The 23,396-nt window shown below is 38.2% G+C and overlaps 1 pseudogene; it reads left to right on the top strand.

Moving 5' to 3' along the window:
* Positions 1-887: 887 nt before the first annotated feature.
* Positions 888-7,971, top strand: LOC101640130 (annotated as a pseudogene).
* Positions 7,972-23,396: the final 15,425 nt, after the last annotated feature.

Here is a 23,396-nt window from a genome sequence, read left to right as displayed (position 1 = left end):
GGATCTACATGTGACCTCCTCCCTGGGGGACGGAAAACAGAAAAGTGGGTGAAGGGAGACCTCAGACAGGGCAAGATATGACAAAATAATAATTTATAAATTATCAAGAGCTCATGAGGGAGGGGGGAGCGAGGAGGGAGGGGAAAAAATAAGGACCTGATTTGGGGGTGGGGGGGGAGGTGGAGAGCAAATGTTTTGCGAATGATAGGGCAATGAATATACAAATGTGCTTTACACAATTGATGTATGTATGGATTGTGATAAGAGTTGTATGAGCCCCTAATAAAATGATTTTTAAAATGAGCCTTTTCAGAAGGAAGGATAGGGGCATCGAGGCTATCAAGGACAAAGCGGCAGGGATGAAGCATGGATCTCAAGATCTCTGCACTGAACCTCTTCCATCCAGGAAACAATGGGCTGTGACACCTGTGATACTGTATAATTGGCAGCAAAGTGGCAGAGAAGTGGTGGCAGCTGAACCAAGAGCATGAGACAGAACAAAGTGGTGGCCTTCCCAGAAGCTTGGAGAAAGTAAAACTGACTTCTTTGAGGCAGGGGACTCACCTGTGGAGTGGGGTGTCTCCAGAGAGTTAATTAGGAAAACTAGGTTAGTTGACTCACAGAACTAGAGTTGACCAGCTTGGGGCTGAGGTTTATGGTGCAGTAGTGTGCCCTTGGGCATTTCTTAGTCGCTCTAGTTGAGTTTTCTAATATTTGCCCAAGCAGGGCAGAGGCCAAGTGACCATGTGACTTGGGCGGCAGGTTCAGAGAGAGGGATGCTTGTGGGCACAGCTGAGAAGAAGCATTCCGGAGTGGATATTGCTGGACCTTGAGAACTTCTGATCCTTCATGATGAATTGTTAACTTCCCTAATAAGCCCTGTAATCATGAGTGCCAGCTGTGAGTTCTGTTTGGCCATGGCAATGGATGATGGGACCCAGCAAGGCATGTCTTGTGAGGGACAATTAGCATCAGAATTAGTGAAGTGGGTGAGAGGGTAGCAGCCTGTCTGAGCTAGGCCTCATGGGGTCAGCCTTGGTCTGATGAGTTTAACCCTTCCATCTGTGTAGTAAGAGGAGGTCAGGGGCCAAATCCATACCACACTTGACAAGCTAAAATCTATATCAGAAATGAAATTAGTGCACTTAATATATTGCTCTGCAGTTCTACATTAGAAGGAGACTCTTTATGAATGGGCATGGAACAATTTTCAGGAAATATTAAATAAAAAAGCAATGTACAAAGGTAAAGTACAATTTGTTATCTCCTGAACAGGTAAAAAAACAGAGAAGAATATCCATTCATCTATTTTCTTTGAAAATAAAAATGAATAACAAACCATAAACTAATTGCTTTGGTGAGGTATAGAGCATACATGGGAACAAAGTTGTATCTCTCTGAAAATAGCTCTGTTGTAGTTTGGCTTTTGACAACATGTTAGTTTTCACATATGCAAAAATAAACAAAATTAAACCAAAATGAATGGAGGAAATGTTGCAAATATAGTTGGGCATTGACTATTGGGAAACTGGAGAGAAAGACAAGTTTGGTGTAAAGAAAACATCAAACTGGGAATTCACTGTGTGCATCTTTAAAGTTTTGCTTTAAAAAAAAAAAGAACTTTTATGAACATATACCTTTAAAATAGATTGAAAAGTACCCTGTCAATACCACTTTCACACATTGGATCTTCAAACAAAAAAATGAGAACAGAAAATAATCACTCATGCCCAAAACACTGATCAGTCAGTGTTTTACTGTAATTATTCAACCTGAAAGTTTATTTTATATCAAAGATCTTGAATTCCACAGAAGCACCTTTTATGACTTATGTCAGGCCAAAAGGCATTTTCTAATGTCATGTCATATATTTTTCTCTTCATAGCTCTGGACTTTATTCTTTTTGAAGAGAAACATTAGGAGCCATATTGTATGTATGTTTGTATGCATGTAGAATTTTCAATAAGTAACAATGTGGTTTGGTATGAAGTGGAGAGATCCAGGGTAAAGCACCTACTGAGAGATCTGAGAATATTTTATCAGGTATTATGTAAGTAATATTTTCCTTTTTGAGAAAAAAAAATGAGGTTAATAAAGTATGATTGTGATATATTTTTCTTAAGAATGTTTAAAAAATAAAATACCTTCCTCTGTCTCTAAGGTGTATTGCACATGTGACATTTACAAACTTAAAAAAAAAAGTTTATTTTGTCTAGATAATGTCTTTATTGGCTATTTATCACACAGAAAAAATACCCAGTTAAAATTTATTCAGATGCTGCTTTAAACTGTGATGAGATAATGGTAGAGTCAGCGATTTATGTCCAAGAATAGATAAAATTGGAGCATCTTTCCCCTCTACCCAGAAGTCATGGAGTAGAAAGTCTCCTGTTTCTCCCAAGGAGCTGCTGATGGTTTCGAACTGCGGAGCTTGTGCTTAGCAACCCAATGTGTAACCACGATGCCACTAGAGGGTATTTATCTGTAATTTTGCCTCCTGTGTGGGAGTTTATAATACTAACAGTAGATAATAGATAATATTAGATAATAGATAAACTCCTGTGTGGGAGTTTATAATACTAACAATAGATAATAGATTTATCTGTAATTTTGCCTCCTTTGTGGGAGTTTATAATACTAACAGTAGATAATAGATTTAAAAAATTCCTTCATTTTGTATTATCTTGGTTTGTGATTTAATGATATCTTTTCCTTAAAAGTTTGCCTAGAATTCATAAGTGAAATTATCCTTGACTGGTATGTTCTTTATGGAAAGATACTCAGGGATACCCCCCCAAAAAAACAGATTTTCCCCCCAAAATGGATTTTTCCCCCAAAAGTTATGTATTTAAATTATTTTTTACAAAACAACCTATTACCTTCAAAATACTCTCTATTACAGATAATACATGTGTCAAATCTGTGATTCCATTCCTGGAAACATTTTTCAAACTCATGTTTTGTCACAAACTGTTATGCAATCTTTTAAGAACCTCTAAATAGAAAGATTGATTAACAATCTGACCTGGTGCAACAAACTCCAAATGCACTATCCCCTTCACATAAAAAAAACAAGCTTGAAAGTTTCTAAATTTAGTGACATTTTGAAAGAAAGACCATTTTGATTTTTACTAATTTTCTGTGTTGTTTTTCCACCTCCTTGTATTCTGCTTTAATAGTTATTATTATTATTTTTCTACTTGCTCTGAGATTAATTGTTCTCTCACTAACATCTATGTAAGGATCTTAGATAATTGGATTATAGCTAATCTAAAATAAGCACTAAAGTGATAAATTTCCTTTTATGTAATTTATCAGCTGCATCCTGTTTTTTCATAGTATATTTTTATTAGGAGCCCCAGTTGTGCTGTGGGTTGCATGATGGACTGCTAACTGTAAAGTTAACAGTTCGAAACCACTACTCACTCTGTGGGAGAAAGATGAAGCTTTCTACTCCTGGAAGACTTGCAGTCTCAGCAACGCACAGGTGGAGTGAGTTTGTCTTTATGGTAGCTAAGTCACTCACTTTAAAGATATTTTCTAAATACTCATGTAATTATGATTTCCCCTATCTTAACTTACATTTCATAAGTTGTTTAGATATATTTGTTTTCCCAAATATTAGGAAAAGTGTGTGGAAATATAAAACAATAATTTTCATAATATGTTATTATTTCTCTATTTCTTTCAGTTCTGTCAGTTTTATTCATATATTTTAGACTATTTGTTATTGCCTAAAAGATCATGAAAATCCTTCATTTCTTTTTCTACCTTTCTCCTTTATGAGTTTTAGGTTTAATAGTTTTTTGTTAATATATTTCCAAGGTTATTGATCCTTTCTCTGTAGTATCTAATCTTCTGTTAACACTCTTCTTTAAAATTTTTATTTCATTTAAAAATGACCATCCAATTTTTTTGTTGTTTATGATATTTTTCCATTTATAACTCCATTTTAGATTTTCTTTAAATCTTTCAACATATTTATAGCCTCCATTTTAAAGTCTGTGTCTGGTAATTCTATCATATTGGCAATTTTGATTATTTTTCTATTAAGTAATGTCCTCCTTATGATGGGTCACATTTTCTTACTCTTATATCTAATTATTATTATTTTGATTCCATAGTGTGTATATTGCATTACGGATTGTTTGATTCTTTGCTGACCAAATAACCTGAAGCTGGACTATATGAAAAATCTGCCATCAGGGTCAGAGAAAAGCTTATTAACAATGCCTGATGCACAGTTGGCCCAACCTTGCTTGCTAAAAATGAAGAGGTCCAGAAGGACTTCCTGATGAAGATCACTTTACATGATGGGAATTCAAACACCTCACAGCCATGTGTGAGGACTAGAGATTGGCCTATACTTGTATAATTCCCTTTGCTCAACAGTGTCTTAAAGGCTATACCATTGGATAAACTGGGGACACTATCAATTCATAATGGTTATGCACTGAGCTGCTGAACACAAGGTCAAGTTTGAAACCACCAGCCAGATCCACGAAGGAGGGATGTGGCTTTTTACTGTTGTGAAGATTTGGCAGTTCAGAGACTGACAGGTGCAGTTCTACCCTGCGCTATAGAGTCAGGCATGATTGATAATGCTCTCTGACATAAACTGGCAATGATGGTTCTAAGGGGAACCAGGAAACTTTCATTGCAATCCAGTCAATGGTGAGTCAGAGCAGCCCTCTGTGGGTTTCTGAAACTGTAACTGTCAACAGGAGTAGAAAGCTTGGTCTTCATCACATAGGCTGCTGGTGGTTTCAACTGCAGCACCAGGTGAACCAGAGATTATATGTACACAGCAGGTGCATGAAGGGATTTGGGGCTTGCATTGAATTCTAGCCCCCGTCTAATAACAACTCATTCCTATGACATTGCCCCACATGATGTTTGACCTCATGAAGAGATCACTGAAGAGACAGATGCAATAGTAAAGTATTGTGGAGAAATCAGATGGGGCTGGCTTGGCTCTCAGAAGGAATAGCATCTGGGGTCTTACAGGTTGTTTTCAAACAAGTGGCTGTCTCAGTGAGGCATCAATGAAGCCCATGGATGGAGCCCACCAGCCTGAGTGATACAAAGATTATAAGTAATATAATGCAAATCTAAAGGAGGGAATGGTATCAGAGTTTAAATTGTGAACATCTGGTTTCCAGATAGAATGGATGACAGTGGAATTCCAAAATACATTAGCAAGGTCCACATGTGGATTAAGCCACCAGTGAATCCTTTCTGATCAGAGTCGAGGGATATGAATAGCTCTGCTATCGGACAGGTGCATTGTAAAGTCAATTATGGCAGATGGAGTTAGTCTAAAACGCAATAACATTTGATATCCCTTATGATCCATTTAACTTGTTTTATTTCAGTATTTTTTATTTCTTCACTAGTCAGGTTTGTTTTATCTGTTTTACTTTGTTATTTCTGTTCGTTTTTGTTTGTATGTTTGTTTTTTAATGTTTTGCTGTATATGAAATCCAGGATAGGTAAATCTTTAGAGAGAATAACTGGGTTGATTTTTGGAGGGTATAGCAAGGGAGATTGGAGGAAAATGGGCAGCTAATAAAGATGAGTTCAAGAATTAATAAAATTTTCTAAAACTGATTGTGGTGTTGATTGTATAACTCTTCTTGGTGTGATTGAACTCTTGAATGGAAGGATATGTGAATTATATGCCAATAATAACTGCTGGGGAAAAAATGATTGCTTGCCAGATGGACATTGGGCCTCTAATCAAGTACTCCCTCAATGCAAGAACATGTTGTTCTATTAAACTGACATAGAGGAAAGAACTAGGAGGCAAAGAGCATTATAGAGGTCTAAATACAGGCATTGTACATTTGTAAATATATTTATATATGATTGTGGGGAAATAGATCTATGAATGTATATGTATAGGTTTAGTATTAAATATTTAGTATTATGGTAGCAAATGGACAGTGGGCCTCTACTCAAGTACTCCCTCAATGCAAGAACACGTTAACCTGGCATTCCATGAAGCTCACCTTCCCAACACGATTGCTGAAGACAAAGCAGGTACATAAGCAAATGTGGTGAAGGAAGCTGATGGTGCCTGGCTATCAAAAGATATAGCATCTGGGGTCTTAAAGGCTTGAAGATAAACAAAGGGCCATCTAGCTGAGAAGCAACAAAATTCACATGGAAGAAGCACACCAGCCTGTGTGATCACCAGGTGTCAAAAAATCATATCATTGTGAATGAGGGGGGAGTGCGGAGTGGAGACCCAAAGCCCATCTATAGGCAACTGGATATCCCCTTACAGAAGAGTCATGGGGAAGAGACGAGCCAATCAGGGTGCAATGTAGCAACGATGAAACATACAACTTTCCTCTAGTTCTTTAATGCTTCCTGCCCGGCCTCCCCACTGCCACTATCATGATCCCAATTCTAGCTTACAAATCTGGCTAGGCCAAAGGATGTACTCTGGTACAGATAAGATCTGGAAACAAAGGGAATCCAGAACAGATAAACCCTTCAGGATCAATAATGAGAGTAGATAGTAGAGATACCAGGAGGGAAAGGGGAAGGAGAGGGAGAAAGGGGAACCAATCACAATGGTCTACATATGACCCCCCTCCCTGGAGGACAGACAAGAGAAAAGTAGGTGAAGGGAGACATCAGACAGTGTAAGACCTGGAAAAATAATAATGATTTATAAATTATCAAGGGTTCATGAGGAAGGGAGGGAGAGTGGGGGAGGGAGGGGGAAAATGAGGAGTTAACCAAGGGCTCAAGTAGAAAAAAAATGTTTTGAGAATGATGATGTACATTTGAGAACAAATGTACAAATGTGCTTGACACAATGGATGGATGGATTGTGTGAGCCCCCAATAAAATGATTTTTTTTAATGATTCATAAAAAAATGATTGCTTGCTTTTGGCTAGGTCTGGATCCTATATCTAACAAATTGACCTCTGGTTCTTTGGACTTGAGCCAATGGTCTGCCTAATTGCCTGGTGGTCCTGGAACTGTGGCCTGCTACTTTAGATTAATTCACCTTAGTGGTTACAAGGCTGTCTTGCTGACCATGTATTCATCTGCCTCTGCAGCCACCAGCCTGTGGTCTTCCTACCAATCTTGTGTTCATTGGTCCCAAAAGCTACCGGAGTCCTGAGAAGTCTCTCCCTAACATCTGACTGGTGGACTAGAAACTTCCCTCATTAGATAACTTGTCTATTTCTCCAACCACGCAAGCTATTTTCTTGATAAATTTATCTGTGTATACATATATAAATATCACTAATTTTGCTCTTCTAGTGAACCCACACAAGACAATTCTGTACATGAACACCTCATTACCAAGGCAAAATGCAAGGACATCCAAGGGGTGCATTCTACATAGATGCTTCCTCTCTAATAATCTGTTCCACAAGTTTTAAGCTCCTTGGCCTCTTCAAAATCTGACCTCTCCTTTGTCCACTCACAAAGAACACTATAAATTGTTTGTTGCTCCCTTGTGATGAGAGAAGGTTCAAGGCCGCAGACCTGGATAGTGACCAGACAGCCACTCGGGAGGAGTTCACTGCCTTCCTACATCCCGAGGAGTTTGAGCATATGAAGGAAATCGTGGTCTTGGAAACCCTGGAGGACATCGACAAGAACGGGAAAGAATTCGTGGACCAGGACGAGTATATCGCTGACATGTTTTCCCACGAGGACGGTGGCCCGGAACCCGACTGGGTTCTCTCGGAGCAGGAGCGGTTTAATGAGTTCCGAGACCTGAACAAGGACGGCAAGTTGGACAAAGATGAGATTCGCCGCTGGATCCTCCCTCAAGATTACAACCACGCGCAGGCCAAGGCCAGGCACTTGGTGTATGAGTCGGACAAGAACAAGGATGAGATGTTAACTAGGAGGCGATATTGGAGAACTGGCACATGGTTGTTGGAAGCCAAGCTACGAATTATGGGGAAGATCTCACAAAAAATCATGACGAACTCTGAAACACTCATCAGACATAGCCTGGCAGACTGTGGGAAGCTTTCTTATAGTCTTGGATGGTTACTATAATTGTCTAATTTAAAAACAGTTGTTTCTAAAAAACAAAACAAAAGTATTTGTACCTGAAGATACCAGAAAATAACCCTTGATATTCTTTTAGTAAGATGTCTCTCAAAACACATTAAAATCTTGATTAATTGCCACTCTCTACGGCGATGCATTACTAAGACATGACTTAAACTACAATGAACTAAAACTTGAGAAACCCTCTTATTCAGAAACAGTGGTTGGGGGGTGGGGTGGGAGGTTTCATACTGAATGACTGACATGTATTTTAATTACCGGCTTTTACTTTTGCCATTATTAAATAGTTGGTGAGGTATAATTCTGGTTTTTTAGGTAGGCGTATTGCAAAGCAAGGCCGATTTTTCTGCTTCTTCCATTTTTGATGTTTTACTCTGAGCTGTTACTGTAAGGGGTGGAGGGGGTCAAACCTCTGTGTCTTTCCCCCTGTGGGCTCGCTAACATGCTCCAGAAATCCACATCTTGGCTTTTTTTTTCAATAACAAGATGCAATCAAGAAAGATAATGTGAAAAAATTGAATTTTAGAGGTAGAGAAAATGAATGCCAGATATTTGAAGAAATGTAGGAAAATAGTATATACTTTAAATGTACTTGAGAAAGAGGTTCTTGACGTGTCTGTGAGGACTATGGAGCGCTGATCGGTGGCCGCCAATTGGAATGAGCTGGTGGGGCAGGAGCGGACCAGAAGCCTCGTGATGTGCTGGAACACACCTCCCAGTGAGGGGATCCCGCAGCCCTCCCACCTGAGCCCAGGGCAGCTTACATCGTGGAATAAGGACAAGGTGCTGTTTCAAGTGAATGAAATAAAGGATTCCACTGAGAATTTTCTACTGTGAAAAAAGAAGAAAAAAAAACCGAAAAATCCCAAACAAACAAAAATGGTTTGAATTCCCTTCCCCCACCATGGTTCAGCACGTGCCTCAGAGAGCAAAGTAGATGCAGAGGCCTCTCCTTATTGCTCGCAGCTGAAAGACTATATCCTTGCGCTTGCAGTTGACCAGTGGCTAAAAATATTTGCTTAATACATGTGGTCCATTTTCCCTGTTATTTGTAGCAGGAGGGCAAGTCTTCTTCCAGATGGCTGGAAGGGAAGCGGTGTTCTATCACACTGCATTTTAATTGTTCTTTTTTAATATGGTAGGAAATCTCACTAGGAGCATAGGCTACATGCAAGGCTAAACTTTAAGCCTTTTGGTCTATTTTGTTTTTCCTTTTGCTAATATAACACAGTATCCAAAAAATCATAGTTTAAAACCACATGAATCTATTATTTTAGAGTTGTGTGGTCTGAATCCCAAATGTGTTTCATGGGCTAAAACCAATATATTCACAGGAACGGTTCCTTCAGAAGGATCTACGGTAGAATGTCTCTCGTCAACCCCATCACTTGGAGAACTGCTGACAGACATTCCGTGCCTCTTGGACATCTCCCTTTAAAACGTTCATAGTCATGCTGCTTTTGCTGCTACTTTCATCTTCCTACCTTCTTTGTATCAATACTTTTGGGATTCCTTTGGATCACCCAGATAATTCAGAATAAAACACTCATCTCACGATCCCCATGGCATCGTCAAAGGCCCTTTTACCATCTAAGGCAAATTCACAGGTTCTGGTGACTAAGAATTGGACATCCGAGGGTCCATTTTTCAGCATCCCAAAACTGTGCATTGAAACCAGTAAAATCTATTATCATCAAAATTATGGGCTTCAAGTTAAGCAGAAGGGAAGATATTTCATAAGGCAGAATGTAAACAATTATTTATATTGTAATTTTAGTACATGCCTTCATAGGAAGTCTGAAGTAAAAAGAAAGTTGGCATTTCAATATTTGGAGATTTTGAGAACACAGAATTGAGTCTCAGGTTGAATTCAGTCACCACTTCAGCGAGGAAAAAGGTTATTTGCCGCAGCTTCTCTAGCAGAGCGTACTAATGAGGTGGAGCCTGGGCAAGAGTTCAAGCTTGTGCTGAGAGACTAATTTGTGAACACATGTGATGCACTCCCTGAAAACCTCCAAATAATTGAGGGAGATTTCCCCGGGTACTAGATAGTCTTTGAAAATTAGGGTAAGTTGCATCATTCTTTATGTCACCAGTATTAACGTGATAAAGCTGAATCCTTAAGCACAAAAGAATAGAATCAAATTACCACTGTCTGTCCCGAAAAGTGTGTCAGGAAGGAAGCTGCTGGGATGAGGACTATCCTTATTCATCGCCATATGTCAAGTGGCATTCGATAACTTTCTTGGATGAATGACTCTATGAGTGAGTAAGGAAAAAGATAAGAGGGAAGAAAATAAAAATAACTAAATTCCTAGAAATAAGTGATTTGAAATAAAAGTCTAAGTCTATTCTGATATCTTCTCAGCCTCCCACATTCTAATCCTTATTTAGTCATGCCAGATACCAGAAACACTTGGGTAATGACATGAAATGCAAAATTATATGCAATGAGAATACTTAGAATTACAATAATAACATCATGTCGCCTATCTGGTTGCAAGGGGTAGTAGGTAGAATTCAGTTATTTTTCTTGATGAGCAACAGAAACTTCTAGACTCCCATCATGGAGCCCAAGGACTTCTCATGCATATTTTTTGACAGCTTCATTTAAAATAGTAATAGTGGGTTAGTTTTCTAAATAAAAAAATAAATCTTCTATACAACATCAATTATATTCATCCTTTACTCAGAAAATAACCCCTATTTTAGAAAAGAACACACTATAATTTATGTAAATCACAAAAAATTAATTTTAAATAAACAAAGATGAGATTTGGAGGGATAAATTGTGTAGAAATAAGTACAGTAGTCCGTCCACGTTGCATGTTCTTTTGAATTGCACATATTCAAGGAATTTCTAATGGAAGATGCAAAATAAGAATCTAGCAACATCAGAAGATTATCAGAAAAGTACATTGAAGATAGATTGAGGAAGGAGAGAGCTACATGAAAGGATGGAAAGAAATGGAAAATGTTTAATGCCGCAGAAAGTTTAGGGAGGTTGATAAATTAGAAAAGGGCTTTCTAGCTCATAAGTAAGAAAATATGCTAGTAAAGTAATGCCCCTGTAAAGATGAGAAAATAATAGTATGAAAGGTTAAGAAGGTTTCTGTGGGACAAAGAAGGAGAGAAAAAAAAAAAGGAGATGGAAGTCAATCTAAGAGGGTGAAAATAAGGCAGGAAATTGATAAATAAATCTGAAAATTTCATGTTGGTAAATTACTTTATAGATAAGAATAGAAATTATTTCTAAAAAAAGAAATTATTTATGAGTCAAAAATAGATGGTGGCAATATATCTTGAAAAAGACACAGAGGTTAAAAATAATTATTACAGAAAATAGACTTTTCATTTTAATAATACTGGGGAACAATTTGACTAAGTAGATATGTTTAATTTTTTTTCCTTTATATCACTTGAAAACCCTGAAATAAGCACCAAGAAAATAGATTAAACCAGTATTGGTTATTTTCTAAGCAGCTATATTTCATAAAGACAAGAGGTAGAAATAATGGACTCTGCATTCCTGGATAAGTAAAGAAGAGAGATGGTTGCTAAAATACTGGAATAATGTAGGTCATAAGGGGGGAGTGGGTGACATGGTAAGATTAAGACAATGAGAGGAGTAAAAGGTAAAAACTGTTCAGAAAGTGAAATATTTCTGTTTACAACTCAAGAGTTAAAGTGTTTTCCAGGTGATAACAGGCTTTGTGGGGAAGGATAGTTGAATGGGGAATAAAGTAAAAACATATCAGTTTTAAAAAGCCAACGAAATCAGAGGTTAAGCATATCAGGCTGTGTTCCCTAAATGAGCAAAACAAGTGGAATCTCTATATATTTAGTCTTTATATAAAGTGTCTCATATACATACATATGTATAAACAAAATATTATGTATTTATGTATATATAAAGATTGAATTCATATATTTAGTCTTTGTGGAAAGCATTTTTTCCATGTTTACATATTTAGAATATGTGTGTGTGTCCTAATTGGATGTGGTTATGCCTTGGCCCGCTAACTGAGAAGTTAGCAGTTCAAATCCAGCTGGTCCTTAGTGGAAAGATGAGGCTTCCTACTCCCATAAAGAGTTACAGTCTCAGAAACAGGAGCAGTTCTACCTTGCCCTATAGAGTTGCCATGAGGCAAAATTGACTTGATGGCACTGAATTTTATGTATGTATATTAGTACATTTAATAGTACTATAATCTATAAGAGATGAGAACACTAAGTCAGAGAAAAGATAGATGCGTTTTTCTAGGTTACATAACAAATGAGAACAATACGAGGTCAGAAAGTTTTCTTTATGTATATTTATATATTATTTTTAACCTTTACACTCTATTATTTTGGAGTAAGATAAACTTTAACATGAAAGTGAGGGAACAATGTTGAAGGAAAAGGAAATCAGGTCCATGTCGAGCCTTCCTTTTCCTACATTGTTCCTGGGAGAAGCGGCAGCCTCTATCTCTGGAAACCCATTGCAAACAGCCAAATTGTGACCTACTAAAAGTCATAGACAGACATTTTGTTTTTTAGGCACCATTGAGTTGGTTCTGGCCCACAGCGACATAAGAACAAGAGTACAAAACACTGCTCAGTCCTGCACCATGCTCACAATTGTTTCTGTGCTTGAATCCATGGTTTCAGTCACTGTGTCAATCCATTTCATTGCAGGCCTTCCTCTTTTTCACTACTATTCTACTTTACCAAGCAAGACATTGATGTAGAGCCCGTAAAAGAAGCAAAACATGTACATGCATAAGTTTGCCAGAAAAGCAGACCAAGAAGAAAGCTTGGGATAGAAGGGAAATTTGCTGGTAAGACTAATCACTGAGTGGGGTGAAGATGAACACACACATTATTTCTTGCCAAGGAATCACACAAATATTATTGCATACTTTATAGGAGAATAAATTGAGGGTCTAAAAGTTAACTTAAGAGTTATTGTCTAAGATCCACAGATCCCATAGGAATAGAGCCAAGAATTAGCCCATAGTTACCCAGTCTGGAGCACAGGATTGAGATGCATACCCAAGTTTGACTTCTGGGCTCTAGTCTCGTATTTGAGCAATACTATTCTGCCTGTGCTGACCTCTGTCTATTAAAGCAGATACTAAATAAATAATAACACAAATGTAAAACTTCAATATACATGAGTACTTTAAAGGACATATAAGTGATGCTATGGGGAGATAAAGGGATTTGGCCACGATAGGGAAATAATTTTAGATTTCCCTGGAAAAGTCATGATATATCTGAAATATGCATTAAAAAAGTGGAAATGGTGGAAAAAGAGAAGACTGAAAAGCTTTCCATAAAAGGGGAACAGCGTGGGAAAGGCCCTATCACTCTCTCTCCCTCCCACTGCTACTGAGTTGATTGGGACTCACTGCAACCGGATGGGACAGAGTAGAACTGCCCCTGTGCGCTTCTGAAACTTTAAATCTTCATCGGAGCAGGCAGCCTCATCCTTCAGCCCTGTGCAAAAGTCAAACTCACTGCCACTGAGTCAATTCTAATTGAAAAAAAGAAAAAGTGAAGTCTGTAAAATAAAAAATGAGGCACAGATAAATCAAGGCCTTAGAGGAATTAGCCCATAAGTTGAAGCTAAGGAGCAGAAAGTTGCCTGATCATATTTTCATTGTTAAAAGGTAATGAGCTTCTGGCTGCTGTGTGGACACTTTTTGGAGGGCATGGCAAAAAGGAATGGGCTATAGACTGACTGAAAGACCATTGCAATTCTTGAGGTTAAAGGTGAATCTGACTTAGAAAAGGTGGTGATGGGGAGAAGAGCAGGTCTTGAGAAGTGTTTGGAAGTGCACACTGACAGACAGTATCCTTGCTAAATTGAACATCCCAGATGTGACACGCAACCAATGGGGTAGGGGAGTTAGTGATTATTGCTAGCATTTTTAAGCATCGAGTTCATAGTCCCAATAACATCTTAAAAAGTTCTACAAACAAACAACCCCTTGAGTTTTCCTTAGCATAAAGAAGAAGCAGAATGCCCATAATGAGAAGAAATACTTCTGATTTTCTAAATAGGTATCAAAGTGTTATTTGAATTTGACAAGAAAATTCACAAGATTATGTAGCTTGTACTGCTTTGTCATGGTGTCTGCGAGCTTGTGAGCAATATGACCATTTATTCTAGAAGGAATAAGCATCCAACCAAATCACAAGGCTGAGTAACGGCTCTTGGTAATATTCTCATCAGAACTCATTCTGGCATCAAACTAGGTTCCCCAGACAAATTACCAAGTTTTAGACATAAATTTTGCTTCTCCATATTCCTCTGAGCCAAAGCTATACCCTAACTTACTTTAAATTTCTTTCCTGTTTTTCTCATATCCCATAAAATAAATGCCAGTACTTTCACCTCAAAGTGCCTTCGCCATTTTATTGTCTTATAACAAATTTTCCTCAGTCTCCAATAGCGTCTTTTGGTACTGAGAATGAAGTTGGAAAAAAACATCCTTACATTGGAAGCTCTTTGATGAGATCAGTTTATCTATTATTTTTCCACATTACCCTTTATATCTAGAATATATCATGAAATGTAATCAGTGTTTAAAAACACTTGATTGAATACACAATAATTATATGAATATACAAAGAATGATGGAATGCATGAATGAGTGAATGAAGTTAGCATAATCATAATTTCCTTACATCAGCTGTCTAAAGCCTACCAGAATAAGTCAAGTTCACTGTTTGCCAGTCTTTTAAGCCTCTATTCTTCTCTGTCATATCTGCAATTAAGCAATTAAGTGGGTGATTGGCTATTTAACTAATATTTCCTCCCAGACTCTGAGACTCATGATAGCAAAGGCCATACGCCTGTTCATTGCGATCATTCTGATGCGTATCAGATCAGGCACATGAAAATAAGGCAACACAGGGGGCTTTGATAAGTCCATGGGGAAAAAGTCTGTAATCTTAACATTCCATTTTTTCGAGAGCTTCCGGAAGCTCCCTGGTAGATCAATCCAATGGTGGCATCTGACTAGAGAGCAGTCGTTTCTCTGAGGAATATCAGGGGGAAGTAGACCTGGCAGGAAATGGACCAGGTAGTTGCTAAATAAGTTCAAAAAAGAGAAAAGGGAAGGGGGAAAGGTCTATGCTTGAGGATAATTTCTTCTATACAGATATTTTTCAGTAATGCAATTGCAGGGAGAGACAGCAATGCCCAACCTACCTACCATTTGTATCTTGTAAATGAGCCAGCAATGGGCATGTTTCCATGCCTGGTTATGGTAAACATTTCTAAGCCACGGAGGCACTTGGTTACCTGCACTGGTGGGGGAACAGAATAAAGGCTCTTGCTGAGAAAAAAGAAAGAAAAAGAATGAGAGAAAGAAAGCAGGCAACAGATATTTGTTGTTAGACAAATGAAGATTAACCTCACCAAGGATTATGAAGATTCTTACATAAGGGAAGGACTTTCAGGCTCAAGATCACGCCTATTTTCGGTTAGGAATGGTAGTTTCAGAGAAGTTAAGTGACTGGCTCAGTGTTTCATAGCTAATAAGTAGTCAGGACTGTATTTTAATCCCAGCCCTCTCCAACTCCAGAGCCTGTGCTTTGAAATGGAAACGCTATGCCATGCTGCACCATTTAAGCCATGATATATTCATTTAAAGCACCAGAGATCACATTTTAGTGAGAAAAAGTATTTGTAGTATGAAATGAATCAATCAGTCATATGGAAGGAAGAAAAAAAGAACAGGCTGAAAAGCTTCCTTTCACTTTGTACAATATGAATTGTCACAGGAATCAAATTTGGCACATATTATAAAGGCAAGGGGGGAAAATAGTCAACACTGGATGTAAAATGTGACTTGCAGCTTATCCACGTACTTGAAATCCCAAAGCAGATACAGAAAGACTTATGGAGTTGAGGGCATGATGTTTTGATGATAGGCTTTTGGGGGGCACTTATCCCCAGGCAGCAAGAAAAGGACCTGAAAAATTAAAGTCTGTCTCAGACATAATGAATACATTAGACAATGAAGCAGCTGGTCAGGGTCAGGCAGCCTCTTGAAGAAAAGTGGATGTGTTTTAGGATGCAAGTTTCCAGACAGAGGCAGGGCCAAGGAAATGGTCTGTGGGAGCATAAAACATTTACATCTGTTCATTTGTCACCTCTCTTTGAGGTAGTTGCCCTTGCCTTCAGCAACAACCCATCATCACAACCAGACTCTTATGCCGGCTAATTAGAACAGAAGTTTACCACCAGCGATCAAGTCTCCACGTGCTACTGGCACCTGTTCCTAACATATCAAGTCTAGAATAGATTTATGGATCATCCATTATGAGCTCTGTTGAAACGGCCACATTCTGATTCCGCAGATTGCTACCACCATACGACTGGCGGAAAACCTCTCCACTCAGTCAGTCCAAGTCCTTGATCTTCTGACTAGATCCTGACCATAGAATTTCAGAATGTTAAGGTATTTAAGAGATGACTAAGGAAAACATTTAGTCCATATAGCAGTGCTTTTTAAAACAACCATGGATTTCATCTAACTTGTGTCGAGGAGCCCTGACAGTGCTGTGGATTAGGCATTGCGCGGCAAACTGTGAGGTCTCTGGTGTCTCCTCACCAGTCACACTGCAGGACAAAGATAAGTTGTCATGAGTAACCATAGAGTCAATGGTTGAAGGTTGGTTTGTTCTAAGCCTGTGAGGATCACCAACTTACGTAGTATGTAGTAGCTCCATTCCATTGTTGAGGAGCTCATATCATCAGAAAAATCTTCCATAGTTTAATCTAAATCTACGTCCCTGTAAATTCCACTCCTGTGGCTTCCTTTACTCTCTGGAATTGCGTAGATCCCTTATATTATTTTTGTTCTTTTATATACCATGTTGTAAAGTATTATGAAATATTATTAAAAGCTCTGGATTTTTATAAACTTGGCTTCAAAGGCTAAATCTGAGCCTTATGAATCATCCGACCTTCCTCGGATTGTATTTGGGAAACCTCCTCATGAAAGAGCTGTGGCAGTTAAAGAAGTGACGGGCACAGGGCTATGCCATTGGTAAAGAGCGTGGGCTCAAGACCCACACACACTTGCTTGAGTCTTGGCCTTTCCACATACTGTCTTTGGCCTATTCCTTGAAGGTCTTTTCCCTTCTCATCTACATGAAATCCATAAGAATATTCATTTTACTCATTACCTAGGGAAGTCAGTATGAGTAGAATTGATTCAAGGGCAGTCACTTTGGTATAGGTCCAGTATTAAGGAGAAGTTCATTGCTTTGTCAGATAATTCCCAGAAGTGCGTTAACCAAACAAACAAACAATAACAGCAGAACCCATTTTTTTCTTGCTTTGTTTTAAAATTGGATGAGTTAAGAACTCATGGTCTTTCTAGGTAGCAGCATCAGTGTCCATGAGGACTTTAGGTTCTTCCTCTATATTCTCTGCATCAGTCCAGAGATAATGCTGCTGTTAGGTGCCAGCAAGTCAGTTCCAATCCATAGCAATCTTAAGCACAACAGAACAAAACATATCATAGTTCTGCACCATCTTCATTATTGGTCCTATGCCTGAGCCTATTATTGCAGCCACAGTGTCAATCCATCATGTTGAGGGCCTGCCTCTCCTTCGAGAGCCCCCCTGCTTGCTTTACCAAATATGATATTCTTCTCTAGGAATTGGTCTCTCCTGACAACATTACAAAGTATGTCAGATGAAGTCTTAACATTCATGCCTCTGAGGAGGCCTCAGGCCTGAATTCTTCCAAGATATATCAGTTTAGCAGTCCTTGGCATGATGAGTGTTCATCTCTAGCCCCACAATTCAAATTCATCCATTCTTCTTCTGTCTTCCTTATTCACTGTCCAACTTTCATATGCATATGAGGCAACTGAAAATACCATGGCTTGGGTCAGGCACACTTTAGTCCTCATAGTAACAGCCTTGCTTTCCAACATTCTAAATAGAGGCCTTGAAGAGCAGATTTACTTAATCTACTGCTTTCTTTGATCTCTTGACTACTACTTCCATGAACATTGATTGTGGATTCAGTAAAGACAAAATATTTAACAACTTCAACCTTTTCTCCATTTATCATGATGCTACCTATTGGTCCACTTGTGAAGATTGGGGTCTTCTTTATATTGAGTTACAATTTATATCGAAGACAGGAATCCAAGATCTTCATCAGCAAGTCCATCAAATCCTCCTTTAATTCATCAAGCAAGGTAGTGCCATCTGCATACCTCAAGTTGTTAATAACCCTTCCTCCAATCCTGGTGCCACATTCTTCTCAAGTAATCCAGCTTTTCTGATTATTTACTCAACATATAGATGCAATAAGTATGGTGAGATGATACAACCCTGTCACACACCTTTCTTAATATAAAGTCATGTAGTATTCCCTTATTCTCTTCACGCAACTGCCTCTTAATCCATATACAAGTTCCCTATGAGCACAATGAAGTGTTCTGGAATTCCCATTCGTCTCAAAGATATCCATAGTTCGTTATGATCCACACAGTTGAATGCCTTTGCATAGCCAATAAAACACAAGTGGACATCCTTCAGGTATTCTCTACTTTCAGTCAAGATTCATCCGGCATTAACAATAATATCCCTTGATCCACATCTTCTGGATCAGGCCTGAACTTCTGTAAGCACCCTGTCAATGGACAGCTGCTGTGGGATGATCTGCAGCAAAATTTTACTGGTGTGTGAGATCAATGATAATGTTCTATAGCTTGAGCATTCTGTTGGGTCATTTTCTTTGGAATGCGTGCAAATATGGATCACTTCCAGGTCGTTGGCCAAGTAGCTGTCTTCCAACTTCCTTGAGTGCGCGCTTCTAGTGCAGCAGTTCTCAACTTGTGGGTCGTGACCCCTTTGGGGGTCGAACGACCCTTTTACAGGAGTTGCCCGATTCATAACAGTAGCAAAATTAAATCTATGAAGTAGCAATGAAAATAATTTTATTGTTGGAGGGTGACCACAACATGAGGAACTGTATTAAAGGGTCCCGGCATTAGGAAGGTTGAGAACCACTGTTCTAGTACTTCTTCAACTTGTTGAAACATTGTAATTGGTATTCATCAATTGCTGGAGCCTTGTGTCTGGCTAATCCTTTTAGAGCAACCTGAACTTCTTCCTTTGGCACCCTTGGTTCTTGCTCATATGCTACCTTCTCAAATGATGGAATGTCAACTAGTTCTTTTTGGTACAGTGACTCTATGTGTTGCTTCCATCTTCTTTTGTAGCTGCCTGGATCATTGAAATTTTGTCCATAACATATTTTAAGATTGCAATTCAAAGCTTTAATTTTTCTTGCGTTCTTCCAGTTTAAGATATGCCGAGTATGTTCTTTACTTTTGGTTTTCTAATTCTAGCTCTTTGTCCATTTCATTATAATATTTGGCTTTGTCTTCTTTTCGAGGTGCTCTTTGAATTTTTTTATTCAGATCCCAGAGATAATAGCAATGTAAAATAGTGGAAAATGTATATTTGTTCTTAACCATCTTGGGGGCCTAAAACTGACCGCCATCCTTTCCAACCAGATTCCATTGGTTAGAATCTTTCCAAGAGTGCCACACCCAGATGGAAAAGGCTTGGTGACACTGTTGCCAATGTTAGCATTGGACTGGTAACATCAAGAGCTACAGTTCAACTCCCACGCAACTCATTGTCATTGAGTCAATGCTAACCCAAAGTGACTCCCTGTGGTTTCATCAGACTGTAGCTGTGAGTAGAAAGCCCAGTCTTTCTCCCACAGGGCTGCTGTTGTTTTCAAACTGCCAATCATGAGGATCACAACCCAACTCGTAACCATTACATCACCAGGCCTCCATCTCCAAATCCATTTCAAACCCACAAGCAATTCTGCAGGAGAAAGATGACACTGTTGGCTCCCAGAAAGATTTCCAGCCTCTGAAATGCTACAGAGTACTGGCATGAGTTGAAATCAACTCAAAAGCAGTGCATTTGGGCTTTGCCTAGAAAGAATGGGAAGAATGCCCCATCAGTATATAACCACGTCAGTGGCACAGCACTGAGAAGAGTGCCTAACCCATCTTGCAAAAGCCAAAAACCAAACCAACCACCATTGAGTTGAGTCAGACTCATAATGACTATATAGGACAGAGTAGAATTGCTCCCTAGAGTTTTTAAACAAAAAAAAATTTTACAAGGGAAACCAACTTCATTTTCCTCCTGTTTAGAGCCTGCTGGATTTGAATTGCTCATCTTGTTGTTAGCGTGCTGAGACTTAACCCATTGCGTCACCCGGACTCCTCTAATTTTAAGTGGCAGCTACTGATACTAATAACGTGTGTCAATATTAATTAGCTTTTTATAATTAAAGATCCCCAAATATTTTTAAACTACTATATTTGCCAAGCTAAGCCTTTTTGTTTTATTTGTGATTCCTCTTATACCTTGGACTCCATAAGGTCACCAGTTTTCTATATCCTGACCAGTACAGAATATTTAGCTTATACATTTTCATATACCATGCACATAATATGGACACATAACAACCTGTTCCTTTTTCAATTAACCCATCTTCTCTCCAAAAACTTCGTTTTAAGATATAACATTAACCACGGATTATCAAACTGTCATCTTAGCCCTCGGCTAGACCAAGACAACTTTAGTACGTCTCATCTCATATTTTTAGAATAGTAGAAAGGGTTAGTGTTAGCTTTAATTACATTTGAATATGTAAAGAGTATAGTGTGAACAACACTACTTTTTTATGTGGAGGAAAATAATATAGGAAAGATTTTAAAATATCAAAGAGTTTCACTCTTTAAAGAGGTAAGATTGTTTTATGAAAAATGGATTTAGTATATGTGTTCTTGGTCATAAAGTAAGTGTATTTCTTAGTATGGGTCAAGGTTATGAAAAGCCATGCTCTGAGATCAATGATCAAAACAACAAAACAAAGCATGACAATATTTTTTGAAGCAGAGTTGACCTTCCTAACCAATTGTTGCATTTGAAGTTGTAAATATAGTTGCAGCAGTGAATATAAACACACACATACAGACACATGCAATATTCCATTATGGAAATAAGTCATGCTCTTATACTTTTGAGTTTCTGACTGTTCTAACTGTCCTTTTCATTTATTCTGCAGTGTTAGTCTGAATGGATTAGAAAAACGAATTCATAGACACTCATGTGTATAAAAAAAACTTTATATAAAAGAGCAATTGTACATTGAGAAAACATCCCAGTCCAGTCCAGATCAAGTCTGTAAATCCAATATTAGCCCATATGTCCGATACCAATTTACACGTTCCTCTTCAGACTCATGCAACACATGCAATGATGCTGAGTGCAACAATATCATGGGGTAGTGGGTAAATTATCTTGTGGATCCAGTGGATGTGGAAGCATCATAGCATCAAGGCTCTAATGCCATCAGTGTAGCTCCATCTGGTTTGTCAACAAGAATGTCTCTCAGGAGAGTCTCTGTGTGTTCAGCCTCCCAGAGAGCTATTTATCTCCATGGTGCTTCCAAATGAGGTCATCAAGTTGCAACCTGATTGGCAGGCCAAACTCCACCCCTTCACTTTTAATAGTCTCAGGTTAATGCCAGATGATGTAATTACCACATCTGCTAACTTCTTTACATTCATTAAATGTTCACTTGAATGTTGTTCTTCTGGAACCTTCCTTGAACTTATCCTTTGGCCCTAATTAGAAAAAGCATATTTCTCTATTATAGCATGTGGTATTTTATTTTCATTGATTGCTTAATTTTTATCACCTCCACACAGATATAATCCCTATAAAGAAAGGATTGTGCTTGTTAATTGCTAAAACTGGACTTAGTACCATGTCTGCCACATTCTGATATGTTTATTATTATTAAATGAATCAATGAATAAGCAATTACTGAATATACAAATATACATAACTAACAATTTCAAGCTGAAAATATGTAATAAGTAGCGTTAGATGGTGTCTTAGGCAGTGTTCTCTAGAGAAGCAAAAGCAGTGAGAGGTGTGTGTGTGTGTGTGTGTGTGTGTGTGTGTTATAGGGCTAGAGGCCTCTCCTGACTCACAGACCCAATGATGCCTGAAGAACTCAAGGTCAACGGATTATATGGCAGTTCACAGGCTTAAAGGCTGAAGAGACTGACAAATTTCTAGAATTTCAGGCCAGGTAAATGACAGGCTATATGCAGGATCAGAGACAATGAGCAGCTTTTACAGAATGTATACATATCAGCTTCAAGCCAGAAACCTGAGAAACCCCTTACAATGGGTTGACTCCACATCACAGAAGATTGTTACATCGTTACATCCCTACCAAACTACAGCATTACATAAAGGCCAATCCACCAAGAGTCATTGTTCTGCCAAGTTAACACATACCTTTAACTGTCACAGATAGTCAAGAAGAATATTTATTTCCTTTTTACCCCTATGCATGCTTACTTCTCCATGGGTTACACTCAAGAGAGAAAAGAATAATACAGACAATTATTTTCCATTTATGTATATGCTTCCTATAAAAATGAATCTGAATTAATTCATTTAATTCACTTATAATGCATTAGAATGATTTCATAAAAGGAATGAAATTCAAAATGGAAATCAACAAGATTCATATTTAAAAGGCATGTAATGGAAAAATAATAATGAATAATGAGGGTCTATATACATAGTGCAATTGAGCTTCACTTTTAGCCCTGTGGTTCGTGGAAACCACAGATGCCTGAAATCTACAGATGTTCCTAAAAGCTACTAAAATCCTAGAATCTTGTGTTCCTCTTTTAAAATTTATATATATATATACACACACATCTTTAAAAGGCAGCATCTCTCTCAGAGACAGGAAAAAATTGGTCATGTTACCTTTTTAATGTGGCCAACATTACCTTTGTAATATTACTTAGTTCATAGAATTATTTTCCTATTATCTACATTTGGCACACAATCAATTGAAAGGAAAGGCTGTTTTTCAATTCAAATGCTGTCACATTTCCAAGAAAAGTAGGTAGGTGATGTTCCAACATGGTATTGGCATATTTTTCCCCCTTTGTATCTAATTTCCTGAAATTTATTTTATACTGGCCACTGCCACTTGTCTGTCAGGTAGCTTATCTGTATTGCGGCAGCTTGTGTGTGGTTGTGATGCTTAAAGAAACGCACCAGTATTTCAAGTGCCAGAAAAATGACCAATAGTGGAAGGGATTCATGGAAATTCCAAATTAAGACAGACTAGAAAAGAATACATTGTGATCTACTCCTGGTGGGTGGGGGACGACTGGTGCAAACTATAAATAGCAGTGAAATACTGTCTGATGTAGTGCTAGAAGAAGTGTTAGAGTGATAGGTAGGATG

The sequence above is a fragment of the Echinops telfairi genome, unplaced genomic scaffold (genome assembly GCF_000313985.2).
Source record: "Echinops telfairi isolate 266 unplaced genomic scaffold, ASM31398v2 ScPeMD7_443;HRSCAF=831, whole genome shotgun sequence".
Taxonomy (NCBI): Eukaryota; Metazoa; Chordata; class Mammalia; order Afrosoricida; family Tenrecidae; genus Echinops; species Echinops telfairi.
The sequence above is the reverse complement of the archived record's forward strand: the minus strand, read 5'-3'. Positions and strand labels throughout refer to the sequence as shown.